A 17,132-nucleotide genomic window follows, 5' to 3' on the forward strand; every position below is an offset into this window, starting at 1 on the left:
GTATATCAGGCCAGCAGACATGAGTTTGTTTAGGGTACTATTAAATGTATAAAAACTATACTTGTCTTGAGTATATTTGTATTGTACTAAAAACATACTCAAGTCAATTTTTAATACATATTTTTCACCTGGGTTATAACATAAACAGAAAATTAAAGATTTGAATATTTAAACAATCTGAGTAATTTTGTTTTTCAATTACAAGTTGCCTCTATTTAGGGCATGACTACCTATATCACACTATTTGGTGCCATTGGTACAGTATAAGACGATCAATATTCTTGCTTCGGCATCCCATGTTGAACTCCATCATATCGCCGGGATGATAATTCTCCGATCTGAAGTGAACGCTACACACACGACCGCGTTTTTCGAAGTCGATGCGGAAGAGAAATCCCGTCGCTTCACCTGCACAAACCGCACCAGGCACGGAAGATATATCACCATCCTTTTTCTAGTTATGGAAACCTGTGGACTCGGTGTCCTGACACGCCAGAGTTTTTGCAACCTCCACAAACAAACACAATAATTTACCATGACGATGATAAATTGAAATACAAAAACTACCGAAAACACACTGTCACGGCCGCTCTCACTGAATACCAGCCTACTCTGCACTGAGCCGAGGCTGAGGCTCCCTGTCATGACGTAAAATGACGCGAGATAGATAAACTCACTTTATCTACTGCTACATAAGTGACCTAGCTATTTGTCGTTTTAAAACATTTTAAATCCTGCATTAACTTTTCATGGTATTTTCATACAAGGTTATATATTAATTTAGATTTTTTTTTTACCTGCAATATCCTCTTTAAGGGTTCTCTTTTTTTGTAAATTAACTTGCACGGATGAATTGTTCACCACAAGACATATGGCAATTCTGATTTCATATTGGCTTTAACACAGTACAGTATAGTAGGATGATGTCCTTGAAAACACTCTTGCACAGATAAAAAGAGTGAAGGTTAGAGTAGCAGTGTGTAATTTCTGCACCTAACAAACAGCAACAATAGGGATTCTTTCCAAACAGGTTTCCATCCCCCTTGTCAGGTCACTTGATTGTAACACTAAGAAACGTTAAAGAAAAAAGAGAGGTTCCTTAAAAGCCAAAAATACTTTTTTGACACTGATTGATCACCTTCTTCAGTTCAGGGGTCTTTTGAAAAACATAATTGAACATTCCTCATTCCTAAACAAACATCCTTTTCACATTAATCTCATAAAATCACAAAGACATTTCAGTAGGAAGGGAACTACATTATTTTATTATCTAGTTTTTGAACAGCACAAATGTTAGGTTAGAATATCTGTCATAAAGCAAAAAACTGCCATGTTTCCCATTGTTCCTTCAAAATAATAATAGCAAACCATTTCAAACTGAACTTAAACAGTCACTGAAAAACACGCCGGACTAACGTCTCTGGCATCTTTTGTGACTCATTAGATTCCAGAGATGTTCAAAACTCAACAGACGCAGTGGCAGTGAGCTAGAGGGAGTGCAACAAAGTTCTCCTAATTTAAAACTAGTTTAATTAAATAAACTCCTGCAGAGCAGCTGCAGTGGCTGTTCTTTAGAGGTCCGAGAGTCCTCTGCCAATCTAAAGACAACCTTAGATCTTGCCATTACACTTGCATTCATAAACTTTACAACAATACATCAGGCCATGTGCTACGTGATCAAATTTTGCATGATGAGTTTAAAAAGCAAGAGTGCATTGTGCGCATCCATAAAAAGCATTTGCCAAACGATAAAATTTGCACTAAGCTATAGCTAGATATTCTTATCTCTGATAGCACAGATACAAAAAAAAAAAAAATACAAAAAAATCACAAGCAAGGAAGATAGCCTAAGCCTGATCAGTAGTGATTATTCTACTTTCTGAAACAAATCTGTAACCATTGCAAATTCATAACTTTGAAAAGATTGGGAATCTTTTAAAGGAGAAAATAAAATATGCACACATTTCGAGATCAGATGAACAACAATACTTTTTTTAGGAAAGATATGATTCAGATAGGCTATATAAATAAATATGTAAATAAAATAATTAATACTTAAGTAAAATAATCTTAATAAATTACATACATAAATTCACTTTGTATTAACAATTTAAATTGTTATAAAACACTAAAGTCTAACACATTAACAGAGATGAACAGAATTACTTGCTCTCTCATTCACAAGTGTGCTTCCCTGATCACTTTAATTCCACTTCCGTGACGTTTCCGTTACAACCTCTGGCAAAGTCAGAGCAGAATTTGAAAATAAAAAATGTTGGCAATAAATACCTGCAGCACCAAGACCTAAACAACACTGCCAAAAGTTGCAGACATCTCCTTTTATGGCCAACTCAGTGCCCAGTGCCCACAGCATGATCTTTCACTGTCTGCCAGTTTGGATTCGGAAAGAAGAACTCTTAAATACATCACCGGAGCTCCAAAAAGGAGGTAAATGTTAGCGTTACTTAACTTTTGTTTAACTGGTCACAGTTGAGTAGATCTACCCCACAGTCCTTTCATTTCTGGTTCCCAATAAAAAAACAAACAGCCTCTCTCACACACTGATGGTTGCTGTTAGAAAGTCAAACATCTAATCTAATCTAAGACTTGCCAAAATAATCAGCTGGGTTTGAGCTGAGTCAGCAAAAGAGTCTTTGTCTCTGGTTTCACACTGACCTGACTATGAACAAAGACACAAGGACGATCTAAAGTACAAAAGAGATTAATAATATCTTTATAACCTTCTCAATAACATTCACAACTAAATTATAACATTAAAATATGAAAATCTATGTTGAAATACTAAACTTACCCATAAACCTTTACTAATTGCATGTAAACAGCATGCATGCAATGCATCAGACATCCAGATCAAATCAATAAAAACCATTAGTGCCACATAACCAAGGTCTTCATAGGGTGGAAAAGAAGGCCTTTGCCCAAAATAGAAATGTGGGTCAGCAAGACAGAGGTCAGATTAAAGAGTCTCAGTCAAAGCCAAGTTGTACATTTATCTTAAGAGTGGTCATGGGCAAACATCACACCATTATGAGATTATCAGAAGCAAAGGTGATGCAACAGCAACAGTAACCTTCACTAACGGGTTTAGTTCAGTATGGCCATACATATTTCTCCCTAAAAGACCAGAGGACTCCTGCATGGAATGCAGCAGTCTAAACAAGCACATCCATAATTAATTAATATCATATTTCACATTTACATGAGAAGTGTGTTGTTTTTGTACATCTTTTGGTAACACTAGCAAACATTATACAGATGAGTTATTGTACATCCAAATAGTTAGTCCCACATGTCAATGTATGTAAACTGACTAATGAGTTATTTAATACTGTGAATTCAAGCTGTGACACACAAAAGAGGTAAGGCATTTTGACAGACTCAAGTCACCATTCGCTTTCACTGTATGGAAAAGAAGCAATGTATGGGAATGGTGACTCAGCCTGTCATTCAGCGTAGTCCTCTTTTTGTGTTCCAGAAATAAATAAATACAAGTTTGCAACCATTTTTATTTATGGGGGAACTATTCCATGTTATAATACAATGTAAACAAACAGGCGTTCGTTTGGTTCGCTGGAATGTAACGTTACACAACGGACAGCTTCGAATTTTGTTATGAAACGAAACGCTAATCAATCGTTGAAACTTAGCCTAAATAATAAATGACGACAGGCTTTTCATCTTATTCTAATGTTGGTCACGGTGTCAAAAGATTTAACTATTTTATCTCCGTAAGAGAGTTTGATGCATTACACGATCTGAACGATTCGCTCAGGAATCGGACTGAATTGGACCGAGCCGTTCTCCAGTTAACAACTCACTGACTCAATGAACCGAGAAGAGAGAAACAGATATTTTCAAACATTTCTGATACGCAATGAACCGATAACTGAGCTGATACTATAAAGAGCATGTAGTGAACCGAGGATTTGACAGATGGGACGAAATGTAACAGTTGTTACTTTAACACCAGAATCGCAGAAATGTTGCAAATAAAACGTTCTGGGAACGGATTTATGAGAACAGAGAGATGAATTACATGAGTAACGTTACCTTACGTGAATTTAGTATTGTGTCATGCAAATTACTTTGTTATTATGAGCTGAACCATGAATGAATGACCTGCACCAAACTGAACTGGGTCACATGATTACAAAAAAACTACCTTATTAATAAAGCCTAATCGACAAAAAAATATAGTAAACATAAATTATGGAACGTTTAAAAGAATAATAACATAAAGGCCATTCAATCGGTTTTTGACCCGGTTCTTTGAAACGAACTGTTCAAAAGAACCGGTTCGGTGAAAAGAATCGGACTTTCCACCACCAGACAGTCAGCAAAGTATCCGTTTCTAAACAACAATCACCGCAGTCGATGCTTACCTTTATTTCATGGATCCTTACAATAAACAATGACACGCGTTTGCCTGTGCACTTCTCCAGAACTAATTTCAAAACGATGACATACTTTTATTCCACGTGTCCGCCTTGAAGTCGTTTCCAAAATCCCACACCAGCGTAAAACATTTTAACCGAAACCCGCAGGTACTAGTTCAGTCCGCCTGGCTGTGTCCGTTCATACTGCAGCACCAGAAAGGCGCTAATGCGAGAGAAAAGGAGGATCCCACACCATTGAGCAGAGGGGGGGAGGAAAACAGATCCTACGGGATTTTTTTTTTCTTCTAACGAATAAACAGGCACGTGTGAGATGATTATAGTCCGCAAGGCAATAAAGTATAACTGCGTTTACGTTGGATTTATTCCGCTGTATTTCGCTGAAAGCGCACGGCGGTTAAGAAAGAACACTTCTTGGCTCCACTCCCCCTACTTTTGGCAGCAATGGGCGGTACACTGCCAAGGTTTAATCTGATTGGTTTGCTCAATTTGACGTCACCAGGCAAGGTCGTTCACAGGTTTTGGGACTCCTCATTTTTGTAATCTGTTCAGTGTTTTAGTTTTAAGACCACATCTATTTCTTTATTTCTGTCGTTAGGGTCAATGACGAATTAAGATGAAATGATAAAAGGGTTATTTAAAAAGAAATGGCATGCTATTAGAAAATATAATCTATGAATTAATGTTGGCTAATATTATTGTTATTCATTATTATTATTATTATTTATTTATTTATTTATTTTAAGGTAAATGAGGTACATTTGAACTAATATGTATCACCATACTTCCCAATCATTAATTACAGCACATTAAGACAATTGTTTTGTAATGCAAGTTTTGCCTGTATAGTGACTAACTTTCATTTTTGAAGAAGAAGAAGAAGAATTTGAGATTTAATTCCAATTGCAATAGGTCATGCATTAAGTGCTTTTCAGTTTGTTTAAAGTGCCTAAATGCTGATAGCACTTACAGTATAATGGCCTGGTTTCATAGACATGGCTTAGATTAAGCCATGAGTATAGGCCTTAGTTAAATTAGGATATTTACGTTTAAAATAATCAAAAGAAATAAGAATAATTAAACAGTTTAGAATAAAAAATAAAATACAGTACAAACAGTCAGACGAACGACAGTCAGTGTCACAGTGCTCATTCATTAAATGCACAGCTAAACAGATGTCTTTTGAATGTGATTTGACTACTGTAGGAGCACATCTGATATCCTCTGGAAGCTGTTCCAGCTGCGGCTGGCATAATAGCTAAAAGCAGACTCTCCGCGACATAGAGTGAATCCTTGGTATTTCTAGCTGATGTGATCCTAATGATCTGAGTGATCTGTTAGGTTCAGTGAGCATATCTGCAATATATTGAGGTCCTAGGCCATTGAATGATTTATATACCAATAATACTTTAAAATCAATCCTAAATGTAACTGGGAGCCAGTGTAAAGAGATGAGGACTGGTTTGATATGTTCATATTTTCTGGTTCTGCTCAGAATCCTGGCAGCAGCGTTCTGTATGAGCTGCAACTGTCTTATGGTCTTTTTGGGAAGGCCTGCTAACCCTAACCCTCACCCTAACCCTGCTGGTGATGAAAGCATGCACAAGTTTCTCTAAGTCTTGACTACAAAGCATCTAATTCTTGCAATATTTTTCAGATGATAGTATGCTGATTTAGTTATTGCCTTGACATGACTGAAACTATCTGACTCTAGAGACACACCAATATTCCTCACTTGATTTTTAGTTGTTGGACCCCTAGCGTCAAGGTTCACCTTGAGAACTTCATCTTTGTTTCCAAACGCAATGACTTCGGTTTTGTCTTTGTTTAACTGAAGAAAGTTTTGGCACATCCAACTGTTTACTTCATCAATGCATTGGCACAGGGAGTCAATGGGGCTGTAGTCGTTAGGCGATAGGGCTAAGTAGAGCTGTGTGTCGTCTGCATAGCTGTGGTAAGCAATTTGGTTATTTCTCATTATTTGGCTCATTGAGAGCATATACAGGTTGAATAGGAGTGGCGCAAGAATTGAGCCTTGAGGGACTCCACATGTCATGGATGTCCACTCAGACTTATGGTCTCCTATACTCACATAATAACCTCTCCCTTCTATGACCTGAACCATTTTAGGACTATCCCAGAAAGCCCCACCCAGTTTTCCAGCCTGTCAAGTAGTATGTTGTGATCGACAGTGTCAAATGCAGCACTGAAGTCGAGTAGTACCAGCACTGATAATTTGCCTGTATCAGTGTTTAAGCGAATATCGTTTATTATCTTTATGAGCGCTGTCTCTGTGTTGTGATGCGGTCGGAAACCAGATTGAAAATTGTCGAAATATCCATTCAAGCTTAAGAATTTATTCAGCTGATTGAAGACAACTTTTTCAATGATCTTGCCTATGAAAGGAAGATTTGAGATCGGTCTATAGTTGCTTAAGATGGTCTTATCCAGATTGCTCTTTTTCATGAGAGGCTTGACAACTGCAGTTTTTCAGGGAGTTTGGAAAACTCCTAGAGAGAAGTGAGGCATTTACCACTTCTAGGAGATCTGCTTCTAAGCTGTTTAACACACTTTTGAAAAAAAATGTGGGAAGTGCGTCAAGGGCACAGGTTGATGTTTTAAGGTGCTTTACGGTTTCTTCCAAAATTTTGCCATCAATTTCTTCGAAATCAGACATAACTACTTTCTCAGGTTGTGGTCTGATCTGTCTGACCCCAGTGCAACTCAAGGATGTGCTGATCACCTTTCTGATATAATTGATTTTCTCAGAGAAGAAAGAAGCAAACTCACTGCACTTGCTGTCTGAGAGCATTTCACTGGGAATCTGGCTTGGGGGGTTTGTCAGTCTCTCTACAGTATAAAAGAGTGCGTGTGTTATTTAAGTTTCTGTTTATAACATTCGAGAAGAAAGTCTGTCTAGCTTTGCCTAGTTCCATATTAAAAGCATGGATGCTGTCTTAGATGTTATAATGGACTACAAGTTTTGTCTTCCGCCACATGCGCTCTGCTTTTCTGCATTGTCTCTTCATGTTTTGCACTGCTGTTGAGTTTCTCCAAGGTGTTTTTTGTCTGCCCACTCTTCTTCCTGACTTTCACAGCTGCAATATCATCAATTACACTTAACTTTTGAGTTAAAAGAATCAAGGAGAAAATCAACAGAGTCAGCAGAAATGCTTGGTGTTAAATATATAGCCTTTATAAATGGTACACTATAGTGTTCTCATTTAAGCATCTCTTCTTGACAGACACAGATCTAGCTTCAAGTATGACTTTTTTCTTTTTTCTTTCACAGAGCCAAAACAAAAAAAAGTCAGATGATTTTAAATGTGCCTTAGAAAAAAACATTGCTGGTGTGCATCTTGAGCAAAAGCAATGGCAGATATGCCAGTGCAAGATAATGTCAGTGCAAGTTGCTTTCATCAAACATGCACTGTAGTCTGGGACTATAGTAGGCTTAAACCTTGTCTGTGAAACTGTGCAAATGTGTCATTCAGCAAAGAATGCTCTGTCTGGACAGGGAGCAGCCAATGTCGTATGTGGCAATTTAAACAGCAGTGGTTAAGGGTACACTAAACCACTATGACCTCTGTGATTTTACCCAGTCTTTTAGAGTTATAAATGCAAGCTGGTTGAGAAAATTGAGTGTCCCTTCATCCAACCAGTGTGGGGGGAAAAAAGCAGATTGGTTCCTTGATCATTCTGTATGGTTTTCTAAACCAAATATATAGGCCCAGAAAAGGCGAGGACATCTTATAAAAGTTGTATTTATTTTTCTGACAGACTTAAAGCAATTAAGTTGGTTTCGTTGTGTTGACAGGCTTCAAGCTAAGATCTGGAACTCACAAAAAAAAATAAACATTGCTGAAGTACGACTTGTTTTTCTTTCACAGAGCCAAAAAAAAAAGTCAGATGATTTTAGAAAAGACAAGAAAAGACTGTTGGGAAATCATTGCTCCCAGGATGCAAACTGAAACTAATATGAACACATTTTGCACTGAAAGAAGCAATTGGTATCTAAAACAAAGAAACTGTCATGTAACCTTTCTATGTGATGGAGGAGAATAGTGATTGCTCTTGAACATGATGCAAAGGGACAAACACAAGATAGCAATGTAAAAATATCCACTTATCTGTTGATGTACAAACTGTTTGAGGTGTTTGTGTACATGATTGTATACCTTTAAATGGAAAGCACTGTTCCTGTTTTTGAGTGTTGAATAATATATCAGGTCCACAGCAACACTCACTGAACACCCACTTAAAGTGTGACTGCAGAACCTTAAAGGTGAACTTTTTAAATTACACCTTTAATCTGCTATTATGATTTGATAGATTCAGAGTAGGATTCAGGATTCTGCTATAAAATTCAGTAACATATTGTGTTAAATCTATTACCAGAACAGTAACAGAGTGTGCATATGAGCCAAAAGTTCTCCCCAAGGGTATGCGCCATATTGTGACTTTCTTTCTTTCTAGTTTTTTTATGAAGTGCATAGATTCCAGTGCAGATGGTTTTAGTTTATCTCTCTATGTTGAGCAAGAGCATCAACCACAGCCTCCTTCTGTGTTATGCCACATTAATTCTGCCGTCCATCAAAACAAGCTGTTGTGGGCATCTTTCTTCACCCCATAATAACTTTTTTTTATAATTAATGAATGAATGCACACATACACACACACAATTTAACACAATGATTATACAAAAGTAATATATGGCTTTTAAAATAAATTATATATATATATATATAATTTGTTGAAAACTTTGGTCAGTACGTTTTTTTTTATTAATGACTGCTTTTATAAAGCTAGGATACATTAAATTGATCAAAAGTGACTGTAGACATACAACAATTACAATATATATATATATATGTATTCGGTTTAAGAAGACGAAGAATAAAGGAATAAATGGCATTTTAATATATATTAAAACAGGAAAAAATATTTTAAATTGTAATATTTCACTGTTTTTTACTATATGTTTGAATAATAAATGCAGCCTTGGTGAGCATACGATACTTATTTCAAAAACTTTTGAACAGTATTGTGTATACAACCATTCACAACTAATCTATTAGTCCTGTTCGCAAATCTGAAGAACTTCACCTTCAAATTTAACTTCCAGCTCCACAGTAAGAGATTTACAATCCCACTTAAATTTAAGCATTTCTCCCTTTCCAGATTGATTTACAGTGTGCTCCCAGATCCTGGCAAGATAGCAGTTTTCACACTGCTTAACTATGTGCTTGTCCAGAAAATGTGAAAAAAACATTCTTTAGTAGTGAAGTCATTTAGAAAGATAGCAGGAATCCTAAGCGCAGTTCCGGGGTTCTCTAAAATGCAATAAAGTACAGGCATTAAAAAGTTAGATCTAACTAGATTTTTGTATATCGAATGACGCTTGCTTATACAAAACTTGGTTGCTAGGTCGTTGCTAGTGTGTTCTGGGTGATTGCTTACTTGTATGTCTCTCATCCCTCCAGTTTAAATCTATTTTGATATATTTTTTATTTCTTTTTTGATCACCAAGAAATTCACATCTACAACAAAAACAATGCAGGGACGAGTTAAATTCCACAATGTAATAAATGAGGTTAGTGGTTTGTTCAAATCTCAAACCCTATGGATGACTACTAATACTGATACTTTTGTCAGCACTAATTAGGTCATTATTGCACATAGAAGGACAATTTAAGGGCTTTCATCCTAAAATCTAAAAACGAGCAATTTAAAAGCTAGACTTCTCAGACTAGACGCATAATTCATGTGATGACAGTCTACATCTGTTTGGTATTACGGCACAAAGAAAATAATTCACAGAAGAGAATCTAAACACACCGATTCCACAAAGAAATGACTTAATCTACAGTTCAGAGAGAAAGAAATGCCTGTGTTCCTCCTGGAAAACAAGCCCAACATAACTATAAACAAAGGCTCTTTCATTTATATTGAAACCATGGACCAACAGATGCTATATGCAATAGCTCTCTTTTATGTGATTTACTGAATTTATAAAAAAAAAACTGCAATAGAATGACTTAAATCAGAGACAAAGCAGAACATTTAACTGATATTTAAATAGTCATTTTTGTGCTTTGACCTTGTGTTTGTATCCATATAAGTTGTTTCCAGTTAGCAGAAATTGTTCCATAGAAAACCTTTCTTAAAATCACTGTTACTTTCCGTAAGATAATATCCAGTTGTCTGTCAATATCTGGGACAAATTCAAATAAGTCATTTTAAGATCAAATGCAAGTTGCAATCTTAATGCACTGGTCGCACAAACATTCATGTATTGTAATATACCTTACATGTTTCTAAATACAATATAATTTCTTGTTTCATAATCTATAGCTCTTTCTCTCTCTCTTGCTCTTTTCTCTTAAGATCTTTCTTTGGTTTTCTGTACTTCACCAACTATTCTTTCAAATGATCAAATCAAATCTTACAAAACTCTAATACAGTCTGATTCTTCATGCATAAAATGATGACTAGGTTCAGATCTCTCTGCAATATAACAACACTGTATCTCTCCTCCACCATCACAAGGACATTCCACATATGGATGTTCCACAGCAGAACAGGGTGACCCAGAATTGAGCTTCTAGTCGGCACATTTACTAATTAAACGGAGAACACAAGGCCCGATTTGTCCATCACAACTGAAGAAACCTTGCAGGCGAAGAGCCATTATGAAAATCTAATTGGAGCCCGGGAAGCACGCATCCCACTGAGACTCCATCCCAGGTTATGAAAACGAATTCGCAGGGATCAACCCATAATATTCCAGATGGGGATTCTAATATCTGTGATTGTTTGCATTTGCAGCCCTGTTTTGTTAGCATCGCACAGTAGCACTTGCAGCATCTCATATCTACATGAATATGTAATGCCATCCGTCACAACAAAGCAGCTAGAAAGGATGGCTCTTATTTATTCTACAGCATGCACACTAAGCACTACTGAATCAAAGCAAAGAAGCCAAGTCAATGACACTTACTTAAATCTCTCAGTTGCTGGGAAGAGTATGTTTATCTTAAGCTTTCTCTCCTCTCTTTTTCTTTGCCTCTTCCTCCCCTTCTCACAACAGCAAGATACAGGCTGGACCAGTGCTGGTTGTCATGGTTACTGGAAGGGGAATGTGTCACATGACCAGGAGGGAACGCAAAAGCAGGCGATGGCCCCTCCTCCCTGCAATATCACTGGTTTACAAAGAAAATCCTCCCTGCGAAGACACAATGGGGCGTCTTGAGGAGGTGGGTGTGGATCTGAGGTTAAGTTTGACTGACTCTACTGTGTGCACACGCCTTACGTGTACAAAATGTACCAGCAGCAGGGAGCCAGGATACAAAAATAACACACCAACAAGACGGCCAGGCATTCCTGCACCCTCCCAAGTGTGGCAGCTTGACCCGCTGCATGGCCATGAGCAGGCACTCCTGTCGAGAGGGGTTATTTTAAGTCACTACAGACACTGGACAGATGCAGCGGCTTTATTCACTGGGATAGCGGCCGAGTGTGAGATTTGTGAGATACTATATGATGCGTGCAAATGTAGGCAGCAGTTATGAAAAGCAGCATACTGCATAGCTGCGTTTCATATGTGCTATCTGATGATTGAGTTATATATGGGTGAATCTTACAAAACTGTCAAGAGTATGTCATATTTCTCCTAAATAAAATGTATTATTGTTGAAGCCTGTTTTTAGGCCTAAAATTGTTTGATGTCATTTTATAAAAAAAATAAGCTCAACTTAAAAGTTTCATTACTGATACACAAAACTCTGCTTTCTTATTTTTTTATATATTTTATTTATACATAATATTTATTTAACTTATATTTATATTTATTTAATATGATTACAATTATTTAAACAATCACATAATTTTTTAAATATTGTAAATAGTTTGTTGTTGTAAGTCGTTAACCCATACTATATTTTTTAATAAATATACATTTATTTTAAAGAATGATTAAATACAAATAAAAAAAATATTTATTGCAATATAGTGACTTTTTGAACTTTTGACAAATTAAAAAGCAGAATCTGAATAGGGCATCAGTTTACATACATGTAAAGATTAATAATTAATGATGAGAATAACCCTAAATTAATGATGAATCACCTTTGAGAATAATGACAGCTTTAAAAAATAATGAGAATAATGAATTGAGAAAAAGCAAGTGTAAAAATAGCTCGAGAAAATCTTAACTGTAAAAAGTTCTATGATCAATAAGTTATGACAACATGTTTTTACATTGCTTTAACTCATCAAAATAAGTTAAGCAATATTTAACTTTTTAATAGAGCTATACGAGATTCAACTTATTTTTTTCAGTTTAATGTAATAGGCTTTATGCACAGCTTCACTACTTCCTGAACTTCAGCCAGCCCTTTGTTTCCTGTCTGTCATTATTGGACAAACTGATTAATCCAGGTGTGCCTGATTATTGTTACTGAGGCCAGGCACACCTGGATTAATCAGTTTGTCCAATAATGACAGACAGGAAACAAAGGGCTGGCTGAAGTTCAGGAAGTAGTGAAGCTGTGGCATAAAGCCAATTGAAGTATTTATGACTTAAACATCCAAGATGATTGAAATTTAATCTGGCCATAGTCACATTCTGTCTTGTACTCAAGATGGACTGACTGGTTTGGGAAGTGAAACTCACTAATGCCGAGTTCAGACTGCACGATTTTAGCCCCGATTTTGGCTCGCCGACAGGTTTTGAGAAATCGCCGACAAATGCCCGAAATCACAGGCAAATCTGTGCTCGTTCACGCGAGTGACAATCACGCAGTGTGAATGAGCAAAGACGCGATCTGAGAGAATCGCCGACGAGTCGCCGACGCCCGTGAGATATTTGGCATGCTAAATATCTGGACCTGTCGGCGATTCACAATCCTGCTGTGTGAATGTGTTCTGACTGAAAACTACATCGGCGATGACCGACAGCCAATGAGAGAGCAAGATACAGGGAGGAGGAGGAGGAGTTATAGACCAGAATATAATGGCGCTTTTCCATTACCAGTACCAGCTCGACTCGACTCGACTCGCCTAGGCTCGCCTCGCTTTTCGCTCCGTTTTCCATTGCAGAAAGTACCGCCACAAATAGTACCCGGTCGTCATAGCGACGCATTTCGTTCCCCCATCAAGCTCTCGCCGGATCCTCTCTTCGGCAACCAAACAAAGGAATGTCTGCACCTCCTCGTTTGACCACGGCGTATTCTTCCGAGTTGCCATAATAATAGTAGTAAATTTAGTAACTATCTCTGGCCAAACTATTTAGAAATGGCGGGGTTATTCTGGATACTCCATCTGGCGCGTGCAATGATGACGCAGATTCTCTGTGACCAATCAGCAGTCGGCATTGTTTTCACGTCACATTTTAGTATCGGCTTAGCTCGCCTCAGCTCGCTTTAGAACCTCGCCGGAGGTGGTACGAAAAAAAGTACCCGAAAGCAGGTACAGGTACAACTTTTACACAGTGGAAAACCAAACAAAGGCGAGTCGAGCCGAGGCGAGCTGGTACTGTGTAGTGGAAAAGCGCCTTAAGTATTTTAATAGATAGGCCTATATTTACAATTATATCAAACAGAAACAAAGCTCAAACATTTGCATGACCAGCAGCAACAGCAGGACATTTGCAAAATTAGTTATTTACCCCCAACTCTCTTTGCAAATAACACAGTCCTTGCTCCCCTCGTCTTCCCAACCATTTCCTGCATAAACTGTTTATTATTAATTGTTTTTCATTTTCGCTACAAATCAGTGCACAGACAATTTGTAGGCTATCATTTTTAATAACAAATTCAGTGTCGCGCGAGAACTCCGGTCTCACGCACGCGTGATCTTCCGTTATTTCCTTATCACTTCTCGCGTTTGGTTGGTTGTGAAACGTAGTTTGCGGACCAGGAAGAAGTTGTCGGCGATTCTTTCTATTGTAAAGTCATGCAGTGTGAAACCTCTGTCGCCGAGCCATCGTGCAGTGTGAACACAGCAGCAACTGAATGTTACCCCAGATAGTCAGTGTGAAAACAACAGTGACCCGATTATTTTGAAAATCGTGCAGTCTGAACTCGGCATAACTCAAAACTCATGGCTGTCAGCAAGGTTTGAGTCTGGTCACTGTTTGTATATGGAAACTAAAAGAATAACAGTTTCAGGGAACAGTAATGACTATCTGAGCTTGTTGCTCCATTGACATGCAGTTATCTGGTGAAATGGCCATTCTTTTTAGCACAGTTTGTGATATCATGATTTGTTGGGCCTGTAACTATAAATCAGCTATTATTCTTTTATCAGATGATGGTAAGTGGGAGCTGTGGGCAGAATTACCTGTTACAATAGGCCTTCTGAATGAGCTCTTTATATTAACATAGACTTTTCAACCCTAAAATAACAACAAAAGTGCCTTGCCACTATTTGAGTGAAGATAAGAAAAATTCTACACGGGACAAAATGCCAAAAAAGACATGTAGATGAAGTTAGAGTGCTGCAATTATATGATGAGAAACAGCCACAGGTTTGTGGTTCTTTTACAGGCAGAAAAATTGAACTGTGGTCCGAATGCAGAGCTGTTAAAGTCATTTAAATGCCTCACTAAAAACAGGGGGGAAAAGACATTACACACTGTGGAACTGTTCGCTTCACACTTGGTTTGAAAAAGCTTGAGTGTTTAGGAAGTGGCTTTTTGACTACACAAAGTCATAAAAGATATGGCTGTGGTATTCATAGATTGTAGTGGGACCATTGTGGGTTCTGATCAGTCCAGGGTTGTGAAACAGTAAGGATATGAGGGACTCTTTTTTTGTTTTCCAAATGCAGTGAGAAATCCAGATCACCCGCGGCCTGTCAGGGTTTATTTGTTCAACATTGATTTATATGACTTATTTCCTGACTACTTACCAAATAAAACCATAAATGGACACAAAGTATGATTTATTTGACTTTAAATAATGTGAGAAAAATGTAAGAAGAGACCATAGCGTGATATGAGAGACATAAACTAGCACGGTTGTTTGGGACAATGGTCAATTATTGGTCATTATATGAAAATATTTGATCTTGCCAAAATGGGCCAATCAGAATCAAATATTCCAGAGAGCCGTAATAAATTAAATATAAAGCTGCTGAAGTCAAACTAGTTTGTGTTCACATGGTAAACCTCATTAAATAGTGCGTGCTTGGCATGCAGGTACATTGAACCAATTGCTGTTAAATGCGATTTGATGGAAGTAAATGAGGCCATTAACTTATCGCGTGTGGTTAAAATAATTAACATTCCAACATAGCTGTAAATTTCACTCTTCATAAAACACCGTGTAGTTTTTACCTCTAACCTACAGTATTAGCCCCACCCAAACCAGATTAACAACAGTCTTAATCAGTAACCAGTCATGAAAGGATGCAGTTCCATAGCTTTCCTGACCAAATAAATAAATAAATAGAAATGTTGATATGCAATGAATTGTTTTACTATGTGAAAAGACAACAGTGGCTGTGTGTGTGTGTGTGTGTGTGTGTGTGTGTGTTTTCCCACATTAATGATGGAACCATCACTGATGTCCTTCTGTCTTTCTGTTCCCATGAACTGCTGTCCAACAGAATCAGAGAGGATGTCCAAACCAGTGTCTCCTGTTTCATGCATTATGTATTGACTTCTCTCCCACAACTCCACACTGGCAGGGTTTTTCTCAGCCATGAATAAAAAAATACAGTACCTGTCAACACCATCAGGCTTCTATTTCTCTCTGGCAGACAGCAATGGGCATAAGGTTAAGAAAACAATGAATTTAAATATGACTGCTTCCAGATTATTGTTTGTAATCTGTGTTTGCCAAAAATGTAACAAAGCACATGGAGTAAAGACCCTGTTTATAACCTTTGATAACATTTTAGACAACAGGGGCGTAGCCAGAATTTTATTTTTGGGGGGTCCCGTCTTTAAATGAGGGGGCAACATATACATATACATATATATATATATATATCTCTGTGAAACGAATTTTATATACAGGCCTATTCTGGTGGGTGCGGTGATGCGGTGGCGACTCATGTAAGGGTGGCGCTGCCAAAAAAAGCACCTAAAAGCTGTCACAACCGGCAAAAGTAATGATTATATGAATATGTAAAATATAGCAACGAGATATTTTAATTGTTTATCAACAAGCAAGTGTTTTCTTTGTCGGCTAAGATGAAGTTGACGATGCTGACTCGCGATCTTCAGTAGTGAACGCGCCAGAGATAAATGCACATTTCATAAGGATTACATAAGCAGAGAGCAGTCTGTAGTCTCTTTTCTTTCGTTTTGAATTGTTCTATTTAAAAGTAGACATGTGAAGCAAGTAGGCTACCTTATATGCTGAGTTTCGGTTCATTAATGAGACGAGATCCAGTTCAGGCGCCGGCACCTCCGTTTCTATCTATCGTCTGCTATATTTACTTCTTATTTATTAAATCCAGGTAATTGGTTGATGTAACATTGATTAAAATTAAGATACAATTAATACAAAACGAAATTTAGGTTAAAGAAAGATTTTGTGCTTTCTGTTTGATGTCTCTGTGAAAGTTTTAAAGCATCTTTTAGTGCCGCTTTCAGAGCGCTCACGTCCATAACATTTTTTTTTCCTCAAAAAACCAAACACGAAAAATAAAATAAAATAAAATGAATATTTTATGTACTGTGGAGACTGAGAGCCAACCCTTCTTCAT

General features: G+C 37.4%; 1 protein-coding gene across 35 annotated transcripts in view; it reads right to left on the reverse strand.

The window, feature by feature from the left end:
- mical3a (microtubule associated monooxygenase, calponin and LIM domain containing 3a) overlaps window positions 1–17,132 on the reverse strand; it is a 125,320-nt gene that overhangs the window by 83,446 nt on the left and 24,742 nt on the right. For 15 of the 35 annotated variants that reach the window (XM_056261383.1, XM_056261380.1, XM_056261352.1 and 12 more), the window contains exon 1: window positions 4,404–4,834. The exons of 1 other annotated variant lie outside the window; for it this stretch is intronic. The gene's annotated coding sequence lies outside the window, so the exon portion shown is untranslated. Of the gene's footprint in view, window positions 1–4,403; window positions 4,839–11,415; window positions 11,549–17,132 lie in introns of those variants that run through there. 19 more of the 35 variants (XM_056261369.1, XM_056261368.1, XM_056261367.1 and 16 more) reach the window with 11 other exon arrangements.

Source organism: Rhinichthys klamathensis, unplaced genomic scaffold, assembly GCF_029890125.1.
Source record: "Rhinichthys klamathensis goyatoka isolate OS25496 unplaced genomic scaffold, OSU_Roscu_1.1 h1tg000181l_1, whole genome shotgun sequence".
Taxonomy (NCBI): Eukaryota; Metazoa; Chordata; class Actinopteri; order Cypriniformes; family Leuciscidae; genus Rhinichthys; species Rhinichthys klamathensis.